The sequence below is a fragment of the Chiloscyllium plagiosum genome, unplaced genomic scaffold (genome assembly GCF_037043375.1).
Source record: "Chiloscyllium plagiosum isolate Xiang-an unplaced genomic scaffold, Cpla_swu_hap1 HiC_scaffold_7, whole genome shotgun sequence".
Classification (NCBI taxonomy): Eukaryota; Metazoa; Chordata; class Chondrichthyes; order Orectolobiformes; family Hemiscylliidae; genus Chiloscyllium; species Chiloscyllium plagiosum.
In genome coordinates this window covers 49,842,585-49,853,467 of record NW_028270145.1, presented here as the reverse complement: position 1 = coordinate 49,853,467, position 10,883 = coordinate 49,842,585, and positions in this window count along the sequence as shown.

Here is a 10,883-nt window from a genome sequence, read left to right as displayed (position 1 = left end):
AGGGTGGGGGTGGGCAGGGGCAAGATGGGAGCAGACAGATGTGGGGGTGGGTGAGGGGCAGAGTGGGAGCAGACGGGGTTGGGGGGGCAGGGTCTCAGGCACTGTGTGCTTTTGTCTAGTCTCCTGAACGGGGAGCAGACTTCATAGAAAGCTCCAAGCCCCAGAGGAAATCAACTAACCGAATAATCAATTATCCAAATGAAATAGTGCCCACCCATCTCGTTTGGACAATTGAGGTTCCTATGTATATGGACTTGCTGCCCCCATCTGCTCTCTTTCTGGCTCTGGCCTCCTGCACACTGACCTGTGAAATTCAAAGGTTTTTTTTAGGAGTAGCTTGTAATCCAATTCTACAGTGGCTTCTTTTGCACCAGCCCCCAGCATGTTAAGCAGCAAAACTCCCAGCAGCATGGTTCATACTGTCTGCATGCTGTATGCATGTGTTTGGGTTGCATACTGGAAATGGGACCCAGATCATTAGTGACAAACCTTTTGACCCAGCAGCTAAAAGGCAGCCATTCCACAATGCATCTTACCTCAACCTCACTGAAGGAGAATGTGTGGAATATTTCTAATTTGGGGAGAAGGCGCTCACTTTAGCCATCCTCTGGTCTTACAAGGTGGCGGTCACGTTAGTTGGCCTTGCAGAGTAAACCAATTATGAAAGCTGCCAAGATATGGGTATTGACCTGCATGATGTACTGAGAATTATCATACACCAGATTCATGTTGAGGGAATGGAACTCTTTGAACTTGTGATTTTTCTTTGGAATTCAGATGCAGTGCTCACAAAGCAACATTTGTGCAACTGATGGCATTCTGAATCATAGGGAAGCCTGTTATCTTGGCAAAGTGATCCAGCCATTCTTCCTGCTTCTCTGTTGGCATATTCCCCTTTTCCTTTCACATGGAGACTATGTCACCTCTCTTACGCAATATTGGTGGGAAACTGCTCCAAGGCAAAAGTAAATATTTATGGGCTTCAAGAAGTTTTACAGCTTCTTGAAACAGGATTCTCATTCTGCTCTAATGTTGCCCGCAAAAGATGCAGATTGCAGTGAGCACCATCTCTGAAAGTTAGAAATATTCCACATGCTCTGTCTCAGTGAGGTTGAGGTAAGAGAACATGTTCCTGAAGTTTTGTGCTGGAATAGCCACCTTTTGAGTGCCTTTGTCTTCCCTTGACATATCTCTTTTAGCAGCTTGTCCTCCTACGTAACAAAATCAGAAATTGCTACAGAAACTCAACAGATCTGTCAGCATCTGTGGGGAGAGAGCAGAGTTAATATTTTGCGTCCGGTGTCTCTACATCAGAACAGAAAATGAAGAATTTGTGTCCTGACAAACGGTCACTGGACACGAAACATTAACTGTGCTTTCTCTCCATGTTGAGTTTTGCAAGCAATTTCTGTTTTTGGCTCAGATCTCCAACATCCACAGTTCTTTGGTTTATTATATTGTCCTCCTCGGCACCCCTTCTGCTCAAACTCTCAGCCACACTGGGAGTACCAACGGCATCCATGAATAGAGCATAATTCTTGAATTTAGAACTAAGACAGTCACCAGTGCAACATCACTCTTGATAGACACCACAAACCTTAAGTAGCATTAGAAAACCTACAGCATTTCTGCAAATTCAGCCAATAAACATCAACCAGCATCTAACCCAAATGTAGTTAGGAATGGGAATCCCTGCTGCAGATCACACATTCAGCTAGCATGCTGAGGTTGAACATGGCAGCATTAGAATTGAACTGATGTTGCACACAGACTGACATCACAATCTATCCACTCTGAATTCTTATGGTGCACATGCCCAAAACCCATGTTAATGACCTCACTCAAAGTGATGTCCATCGCAGCCTGCACCAAAGATAGGCATGTGAGAGGCACAGATACCATTTGGGTAAGATCAATGCACAAAACTGGCAGCTGGCATAGTGAAACTAATGCAATTCAGGGTGCCAACCTTGGTGCTTTTATAATCTAAGATAAATAGTATTAGATTTAAATTATGCCAAGTGATTTAAATCTCTATTGTGTTTAACACCCATTTTCGCAATCAAAGAATGGTCAATATTGAAAGGACCAGCATGATTTATTATTATGTTGAGAAATGAAGAGAAAATATGCTGAAATAATCAGACCGTTGTCAGTTTTGATGATTGCGTCTGTCATAGCCTGTGGTGATTCAGTATTGCAAAATTTTCTTTGTTTCGCCAAGCAGTTGTATATTTTAGTCTAGATTAGAGTGGTACTGGAAAAGCACAGCAGGTCAGGCAGCATCCCAGGAGCAGGAAAATCGACGTCTCGGGCAAAAGCCGCTTTTGGGCAAAAATCATTGCCCCTCTCCCCACCTTACCCCAGCTCCAACCTTCCAGCTCAGCACCATCCTCATGACCTGTCCTACCTGGCAATCTTTCTTCCCACCTATCTGCTGCACCCTCCTCTCTGACCTATCACCTTCAACCCCACCCCCATCCATCTATTGTATTCTTGGCTACCTTCTCCCCAGCCCCACCCCCTCCCATTTATCTCTCCAACCTGAAGGTTCCCTGCCTTCATTCCTGACGAAGGGCTTTGCCCAAAACATCCATTTTCCTGCTCCTCGGATGCTGCCTGACCTGCTGTGCTTTTCCAGCACCACTCTAATGAAGACTCTGATCTCCAGCATCTGCAGTCTTCACTTATGACTGATAGTCTTTGATTTTGTATGCCCCGTTACTTTGTATTGGCACTGTTTTATGAATAAACATGCACAAAAACTTCAATTTCAGTCAATTAATAATCTTTAGGAGCAGAGTTCACAGTTTCTTCACAGATTCATTATTTTTGATAGACTTGCATAAAACTGAATTTTAATTTAGTGCAAACTCTGTAGTTTACAGTATAATAAATTAATTTGGGATTTTACATTTATAATCAAGGTAACTATTTTTACAATTCCATCTCAGAAGGTAATGAAGATAAGTGCCATCGTAAATAATTTCCTTGTTATTGCTGATTACACATTGAACTAGTTCACAAATTGCTCGGTCAAAAATTAATTTTTAACCATGGCATCATAAAGAAGAGGGAAAGAAATATTTTGGAACTATTTGTTTTGGTTTTTACAGGATAGAGATTAGTTTACAGCTTTATATGCTATTTTGTTGTCCATATAATTAGAAAATGGAATATTTCTGCCTCTCTTCAAGTTGGCTAACAGTGAAGAATTGTGTCCATGTGAGAAAGAATAATACAAAAAGTCTAAACCTCCTGCTGACAAGAAGTTCACACAATTAATAAAATAAGACTGGAAAATGTGAAAATGGAGAATTTACATGAATTTTATTATCAATATTAATGTAACGCAAGGATTCTGGAAGAATATAATGACCTCAGGTAAGAACTGCAGTGATTGAAATCCATAGACTGCAGAATGGTAAGTATATACATATTTCCTATTTATATTTCTCCCTGGGGTACCATGACCTCTTTTATAACAAGTTTATAATCAACAAACTTCATCAGGTACCCTATCCAGAAAATGTTTAGCTCCTATAAACAACTTTATGCTATATTTAATTAATGACAGCCCAAGAATTCCTGTTGGTGTTAAGTGTTCACATTAGTGGGAATCATGCCTGTAAGGGGCAAATTTTTAGTTTCTGAATCTGCTCACTGTTCCCACCATGGTGTGCAGTGTTAGAAATGAGTGCCTTACTTCCACACTGGCAGTGCATTTTCCTACATTTGCGTGATAACTTCATTCCAAGCAAAATCAGCGAACGAACACTGCATAATGAGGGATCCTGCAATTTTATGGTTTTAAGTACTGTATGTGTAATGTTTTAATATGGTTCTTTTCAAATGAATTTTAAAGGTCAAATAGATTCTCATATGTTTTAAATCTATCATGGAAAGCTGAAGGGTTCATTTCTAGTGCCTGTTGCACATATTTGGATTTTAGTGCTCCCCTCTTGCTTAATTTAGTGGAAGTTGAATATAAATGTGATACCAGGGAGTCAGACCAGTGGTGGTCTGGTTGTATCTGATAATTGTTTTCATACTGTATCAATAGATTTAGGTGCAACTCTCTGGCAATGACTGACGAACGTTATTTCCATTGATTTAGATTCATCAGAGCAGCAGTTACAGAGTTGTGCTATTTGCTTCAATGAGACATACAGGCAACCTTCATTAAGAATATGGCACACGAAGCAGTCAAACTGACTGTGCCAGACCAGCTCAGAGTGCCATCTCAAAGTGCAACAAATAGGTGACAGATGCTTCTTTCAGTAGAATCAATGCCTTCATTTCCATTTTTATTGAAAAGTAACAGCAGCACATCAGGTCTTCCCACTGTCGTTCCAAGTTCAAAGAATAACTGGCAACACCCTTGTGCCTACTTTGGCCCTTAGACATAAAGCAACAACCTATTCTACACGCCTTTGATTATCTCCTGTAATACTGCCCGCTACATGTTTCAAATACCATTAACAGTCATCACTTGCGATGTTCTACAATCAGAAGAAATCCTTTGCACAAAGTTCAAATGCAGTCTCCTATTTTTGTGCCTAAGTAATGAAAAAAGGCCCTGACTCAGCTGGGAGTATTCTATAGACATCCTGGTAGTCGGAGGGAAAAAGAAAACAATTACGCAAGCAAATCGCTGAGAAGTATGGAAATGATGAAAAGTATGGGAATTCAACAGCCTGAATGTTAAGAGACAAAATCTACATAAAATGGGTACACAGAATTCTTAAAATGTACTCAGAAGACCTTTTTTAGCCATGACATAGCAAATCTTAGAAAAGAAAGGACGTGGCATTAAGGAATGAAATTGAACAGGTAGCAAGGGTATCAATGGGGGCAGTCAAAATAATTCAGTTTAACTTGGCATAACTATTGAAAAAGACAAAGATAGGTCAAAAGTACACTTGTAAAAACAACTGTACTAAGCTGAGATATAATTTGTCAGAAATGAATTGGAAACAGCCAGTTGAAGGCATATCAGAGCAGAAAAGCACAGTGAAGGAAGGGGTAGAGAATGTTCAAAACAAATGTCTTCCCACAAAGTAAAAGAGTGGGACTCCCAAATCTTGAAATTCCAACACTAAATGTCAAATAACATACGGAATAGGATAAGGCAAGAAAGAGAAATTTATGACTGATCTTGAGATACCAGTTTTGTAGAAAGCCTAGAGCAGTAAAACAAGTGCAGTGATAGAACAGAGATTAGGAAAGGAAAGAAGTGGCATGAAAACGTGTTGGCAATTAAAACCAAGGAAAGCCCAAAGGTGATTGAAAAAGAACCAGAGAATAACACAGGAAAGAGTAGGGTAGATTAGATACCAAAATGTAACCTATGTGTGGAGGTGGAATAAGAGTGTGGTTCTTAATCAAAACTTTGTGTCTATCTTCACAGAAATGGGTAATGAGCAGGCACTATAGTTGAAGTAGAGGTGTATTAAATATTGGATGGAGTAAATATGTAAAGGAAATATTAAGATGTTTAGCATGTTTGAAAATTGTTAAGTTGCCAGAGTTAGATGAAATACTTTCTTGGCTAATATGAGAAGCAAGGAAGAAAATAACAGGCATCAAACATCATATTATAAAGCCTCTTTGGTTACAGGCATGCTGCCAGAGGATTGGAAGAGTGCCCACATTATATTATGGTTTATAAAGGGAGAATAACAAAAAGCCAGTCAGCCAAATTGTGACAATGGACAAATTAATGAAAAATGTTCTGCGGGACAATATAAATCATCATTAAGAAAAATTAATTAAGACAGTAGGAATAAATTTATAATGGATTGGCTATGTCTGATGAATATTTGAATTTTTTGAAGATGTAAACAAAGAAGGCTGATGAGTGTTTCACACTTAATGTAATTTGCATTAATTCATTCTGAAATCAGTTGGTGAAATAGGAAACTGGATGCTAATCTTTTATTTAATAATAGGTTTATTTACTGAATGCAACATTACAAATGCCAGCTGTCTTACTAACCAACATTCAGTGTCCAAGAATTCTATCAATATGTCAACATTTTTAAATTAACCTGTAGATAGAACTTGAACCAGAATCTTCTGGCCTAGACATAAGAGACATGGTCATGCATCACCAGATCTTATCATTCTGTGTTATCCATGTGTTAAAGATGCTTAAGCAGTCAATGTCTCCACTTGTATCTCCTTATCCTTAATAATCTAATTAACAATCATGTGATCTTAGCAAAGATTTCAATCAGGTCTTAGTTTGGACTTACTTCATCACTAGTGCTTTGTGATCTCATTCTTTGTGTAAGCTAGCATCACACCTACTGAACATATTACTGATCCATTACTTCACGGCACCCTTATTCATCCACTGTTATCATTGATTGTACAAAATCTTCAGAAGGAACTTGATTTTTGATGTGATTTTGTATTTGAAAGTTGGTGCTGGCTTTCATTGTGTTCTATTGGTCTTGTAAAAATATTACCACAAATCTTGGCTTATCATGGATTCTCATTTTCACGAGAACTGTCATTAAACCTCTCCACTCCACAGTTTGGCTGCTACATATATCAAAATTCATGTGCATTTCATCATGTTGAAAATGTAATACAATGGTTATCCAGTAACCAATGTAACCATCCTGATGGTTTTTGAGGATGCAGTCTGATATGTGCCTTTCAAGATCAGGTCCTTATTCTCATGGCCCATTTTGTCAGCATTTTCAGGGTGCATTCTTCTTTGTCTATTCTCACAATTCCTTCACTAACAAAGAATTCTCTCACCACAACACACTTATTTGACAAGTTTGAAAATGTTGTAAAATCAACTTCATACAATTTTCATTTTTCCAGCGAATCAATTTTTTTTTCATCATTTGCTCTGTGCGGTCTGTGGGGGCATATCTCAAACGTCTTGCCTACACACCCCATAACCACCTGCTCAATGCCAGGTGTCAAATTATAAAGTGAGCTAAACCAACAAACCTGAGATGAGGAATTGAAATTGACATATAATCTGAGTGTTGCACTTCTAAATAAAAAGAAAGGAAAGCTTCGTGTTTTGAGTAACGTTACAAATCCCTGTAGCAATTGGTAAGTTGTAAAAGAAAGAAATCCCCAAAATTCTAACTGAAAGAAATCAGATGGGCAAGATCCAACTCTTTGAAACTTTTACTGGAGCAAGTCAATGAAATCAATGTAATTCAAACATTAATTAACCAAGGAGATTTCAAAAATAAGCTGTTTCATTTTAAACAGTTGATACAAAGAAACAATTCGCAGAAACTGACCTTGAGGTCTGACTCATCAATGCTGAGCAGATATCCTAAATTAATCTAGTCCCATTTGCCAGCATTTGGCCCACATCCCTCTTAACCCTTCCTATTCATATACCCCTCCAGATGCCTTTTTAATGTTGCAATTGTACCAGCCTTCACCACCTCCTCTGGCAGTTCATTCCATACACGTACCACCCTCTGTGTGAAAAAGTTGCCCCTTAGGTCCCTTTTAAATCTTTCCTCTCTCACCTTAAACCTTTGCCCTCTAGTTTTGGACTCCTCTACCCTGGGAAAAAGACCTTGTCTATTTACTCTATCCATGCCTCTCATGATTTTATAAATCTCTATGAGATCACCCCTCAACCTCCAACGTTCCAGGAAAACAGCCCCAGCCCATTCAATCCCTCCCCTTTGCTCAAATCCTCCAACCCCAGCAACATCCTTTTAAAACTTTTCTGCACCCTTTCAGGTTTAGCAACATCTTTCCCTAAATCAGGGAGACTCAGTTAAAAAACTACATTGTACTAAAAACATCAATATGTCCCTATGCAATCTGAGGTTACGATCTACGCACCTACTCTTTGAACACCCAGTGTGATTCTCCAAGCATCGCAATGTATATATATCTTCTGCGAAAACAAAATTCTGCTGATGCTTGTGATACTTGGTGAGTATTGTACAGCATACTGTGTGATACAGCTCCAAGAGAACAAGGTACCAATGCCAAGAAGGACAAAGTTGAAACTTTATTGCTGGAACAGCACAGCAGGTCAGGCAGCATCCAGGGAACAGGAGATTCGACGTTTCGGGCACAGGCCCTTCTTCAGGAAGGACAAAGTCAATCAGCTCCTCATCAAGGAAGGTGTAAGAGTGTTCAAGCTGCTTCTGTGTATGTTCAAACATCCACAGTAGACAGCCAACAATGCTCCTAACCAGCACATAATGGAGGCTATGCAGTTTTTGAAGTCATGAGTTTATGTAAAGGAGAAGTGCACTTGAAACATCCTCCTGATGCTCGACAAATGCATGACTAACTTCACCTTTCTCCAGAAACCATTCCTGTCATTCTAAGTCAGCAAACCCGTTTGGTGACTGCCAGGCCAGGTGTAAAGGTCTCGCTGAAGACCACCCAGTTTGTCTTCATACAGAAGCTGATGAAGGCACTGGCAGATGGATTGGTCCCTTGTTTCAAACCAGAAGGCTGAAGCTGGAGCTGGTTCAACTGCAAAATTTCACTTGAGAGGTAGAGTTCATTGCAACCTCAATAAATGTGCACAATTTGTCATGTAAAATGAAGACAATTGAGAAACAAAAATAAATATTTCATGGTGCTGGCTGCTTCAAGAACACTGATAGTGCTGTCAGTTTGTTCTGCCAGGTATGCAAAAGCAGTGGTGGAACAAATGTAATAAACTGCCTCCCAGAGGCACCTTCAAGGACTCTGTTTGTAATATTCTATTTGTGATGGTGTATTGTTGACCGATGTCTGTGACTGAATGAGTCAGTAGAGAACAAGATAATACAAGAACAGAAGTGCCTTACTGTCTGGGTGTTTTTGTAGCCAAAAATGACTCATATCTCCATCTTGAAGGTAGTCAGGGATGTGTAGTTCTTGTGATGTCCTCCAGTTCACATCTGTTCCCTTATAATATTGCCAACTTGTTCTGCAGCCAGAAGAGAAGTGTAAATATTTTGCAACTTCTCAGTGGCATGTCCAATCTGTAGCCTACACATAATGTTAAGATATGTACATTGCAGTTAGCTAGGTGCAGTGCTGGAGAAGGATTTCCTGGATAAAGACCTTTTAGGATTTCAATGCAACAACATTTGCAGATGTAAATGCCACACTGCTCAGTCTCCCAGCATGGAAGTATTCAGGGATCTTCAAGATTTTACAAATACTTTGAATGATCCTCAATAGAAGAATAACCAGCTATGAGGAAACATTTTATGGGATGCATACTTGGGGTAACTATTCATGTCAGTGCGACTCCTTGCATAATACCCTCTGCTCTTGAGTCAGTCAGTTGGTCTCTTGCATCTGCAATGTGAACTAATCCTTTCATTATCTCCAGACCGGAAGCTGTCTCCAATATTCTACCCCCTGTAAAGTTGAGATTATCCAAAAAATCTGCTTTGTATGTCCTTCCTCACATAATGTCCAGACTTATATTAGCTCCAGATTGATCTTTGTTTGTAAATCCCTCCTTGACCTTGCCCCTCCTTACTTCCATTATATCCTTTAGCTCCACAACCCCTGAGGTATCCACACTTCTCCAATGCTGGCCAGATACACATTCCTGATTTTAGTCCCACCTACATTAGTGGCTGAGCCTCAAGCTTCCTAGTCCCAGTTTGGAGAATACACCTCTAAATGTCTCTATCTCTTTACCTCTCTTCCTTCCTTTTGAGACTATTTTTTACAAAACCTATCACTTTGATCAAGTTTTGACCAACTGTGCTAATATCAACGTATGTGGCTTAGTGACAAATACTGCTTCATTAGGCTCCTGTGAAGCAACTTGGGGCATTTTATTATGATAAAGAGATGATATAAATACAAGTTGTTGCTGTTGCTGTCATTAGTGTGCATTCAAATCCCATTCTAGAGACTTCAGCACATAATTCAAGCTGACACTCCAGTACATCATCAAAGAATGAGAGTGTGCAATTAGAGGTGATGCCTTTTGGATGACATGGCACAATTTAACAGAGAAACATAAAGCGTGCAACAGAAGTAGGCCATTCAGCCCATTGATTTTGTTCTGTTCTCACTGCCCATACTCCTTGACACATTTAATCTCGAGGAATCTGTCTTTTTCATTCTTAAATAAACTCACTGACTTGGCCTCCACAGCCTCCTGTGTTGCAGAGTTGCACAGCTTCACCATCTTCTGAGTGAAGATGTTTCTCCTCATCTCAGTCTGAAATGGCCTATCCACTGAGACCTTGACACCTAGTTCAGGAACCCGAAGCCTGGGGAAAAATTGTCCCTGATTAGAATTGTGCTGGAAAAGCACAGCATGTGAGGCAGCATCCAAAGAGGAGGAAAATCAACATTTCTGGCATAAGCCTTCTGATGAAGGGCTTTTGCCTGAACCGTCGGCTTTCCTGCTCCTCGGATGCTGCCTGACCTGCTGTGCTTTTCCAGCACCGCTCTGATCTTGACTCTGATCTCCAGCATCTGCAGTCCTCACTTTTGCCTGAAATATTCTCCCTGTCTGTCCAACCATGTCAATATTTTAAATGTTTCAATGATATCCTGTCCTCATTCCTCCTTCCTACCTAGGATAGAGAGTTGCTCGGTTGCCTAACTTTGGGAAATTACTTGCACATTTGAATACAGGTTCTGTATGTGGAATTGACAGTCTTCACTTTGCCAGGCATTTCTGTGGATGATGCTCTTCAATGCATTCCTTTCTTTCACATTTTCATACGGGATGAACTTCAATGCAGCCAATGGAGGGGAAAGTTGCAAAGTCTCTATTGTGGAGGAATTCTGCAGCCCAACTATCACTCACGCACCCCCCATATCAACGCAGGTAAAAATACTACAGATTAAAATGGCAACCAGAGCTCTTTAAATCAGCCTGAGCTGTTGCCCTTGTACCAATGCTC